The sequence below is a fragment of the Sinocyclocheilus grahami genome, unplaced genomic scaffold (genome assembly GCF_001515645.1).
Source record: "Sinocyclocheilus grahami isolate Dianchi unplaced genomic scaffold, SAMN03320097.WGS_v1.1 scaffold8604.1, whole genome shotgun sequence".
In the NCBI taxonomy this organism is placed as follows: Eukaryota; Metazoa; Chordata; class Actinopteri; order Cypriniformes; family Cyprinidae; genus Sinocyclocheilus; species Sinocyclocheilus grahami.
In genome coordinates this window covers 7,429-9,344 of record NW_015512136.1, presented here as the reverse complement: position 1 = coordinate 9,344, position 1,916 = coordinate 7,429, and the positions used below count along the sequence as shown (strand labels likewise).

The window sequence follows — 1,916 nt, the reverse complement described above, 5'->3', positions numbered from 1 at the left end:
CAACACGCAGCACAGTCTCACTGTTTACTGTCTCCACTTTTCATTTCTAAAAGGCCTCAGAGGACGTTCTTTTATCCCAGAATCACCATGCAGCATTAAGCACATCGACTAAATCCCTCTTTACCCGTCTCAGTATAATACTGTTACACCCTTAGAAGAGTGTACACGCTCACGCTCACGCTCCCAGCATGCAGTGGTGACCACGGTGACTGCCGCTTGGATTATGGCCATAAAAAAAAATTGCATGTTTTGATGTTGGGTTGAATCTATTTCCTCACACCTGGGGATGATTCTGGCTTCATCTGAATATTGTTAAAAGACCATTTGTGACCCTGGACTACAAAACCAGTCATAAGGGCCAATTTTTCGAAATTGAGATTTATAATAAATAAGCTTTTTAAATAATGCAACTTAAGACAGGTTTTGTGGTCCAGGGTCACATTTGTAAACATTTGCCAAATATAGTATTTTTTTTCTTTCATTTTACTGGAACTGCTCTTTCCTCTTTCCACAGTCATGTTGAAGATCTCATAGTCACCCCTTTTGCTCAGGTAAGACCCACTGTTGTGTCTAGCAAACAGTATATAATGAGTGCTAATTGCTTGTCATGACTTGCTGAGGTGGCGTTGAGTGATATTCTGCTGTTCACCTGCTCTTTCTCTCTCTCTTTTTCTTTTCTACACAGGTGTTGGCTAGTCTACGAACTGTCAGAAGCAACTTCACAATTCTAGCCAACGTCACGACTCCCACCAACAAGTCAGTTCAGCTCTTCCAGCTTTGATGCAACAGTTTCTTTATTTCTGCTCTGCCCCCTTATGGCCATCAGTGTGTCCTCTCCAATAAAGCATTTTTATATTTCATTCATGATGAATAATGAAGAAAATAAAGCATATTCAAACAGCCCAACTCTTAATTCTAACATAAAAATAAGATTTTATGCTAGGGACTTTATTTTATGTGAAAATATTTTTTATATAAAATTTAATGATATATATAAACATGTGTAATTTAAAATAAATTACAAAATAATTTATAAAATAAATAATATTTTCAGCAGTATTTTTATATTCACATTGCTCAGTCAGTTCTTATCCAGTGCAGGCCTCCTCCCAGTGAGCAGTGTTAACTGGATTTATGCCAGTAGAGGGCAACCTCCACCACTATCACCAATGTAATTATCTTTTTATCCACAGGAGGTCACCAGTGACCAGTCAACCCACAGTTCCCCCAGCAACGCTCTCAGGTATGTTTACTGTACTGTAACTTAGTCACTGGTAAGCTTTCTATCACCCACACTTGCACTCTCCCACACAGTGTCTCTCACATTACGCAAACACTTCCTCTTGTAGGCACTGTTGCCAGTTAAATGCATTACAGCATCAGAAATAGTGGAGCCATATGGGAAACAGGTCTGGAACCTAACCAGATGCTTTAACTAGCCAAATAACAGCCCTGAGCCGCTAAGTTTATATCAGGAACTCTGAAGCGTATCAGCAGTGAAGGAGCTCCACATGTTGAACTTCTAAAATAAATGAGCTATGATAAAAAAGTTATATAATTATATATACATATTTTATTTATTTAAGATATCACTTTAACTTGAGTCCTCATCAGATCTTCTCATATAAATTACATGGTCAAAAGTATGTAGATACTCCCTTCTGTTGAGCAGGTTGCGTATTGCAGTTAGGGGTGTGCGATAATATCGTAATTGTTGTTTAAACGATGTGCGATTTGATTATCGAGTATATTGCAAAAACCAAACAAAAACACACCCGGAGAGTGCACCCTAACACTATGTGATGTAGGTTAGACTAATGCGTGAGCACATTTAGAGTTAATGCTTTCACTGCTTGATTTAGTTTATTAAAATACATTTAGAATTCCCCTAAAATTCAATGTAACATGGCAAAAAT

At 37.8% G+C, this 1,916-nt stretch overlaps 1 long non-coding RNA gene across 1 annotated transcript; it reads left to right on the top strand.

Moving 5' to 3' along the window:
- The first annotated feature begins 515 nt into the window (after nt 1–515).
- Nucleotides 516–1,243, top strand: LOC107578062 (uncharacterized). Its single transcript, XR_001608297.1, has 3 exons — nt 516–551; nt 686–756; nt 1,194–1,243. It is a non-coding gene; the product is annotated as an uncharacterized lncRNA (long non-coding RNA).
- Nucleotides 1,244–1,916: the final 673 nt, after the last annotated feature.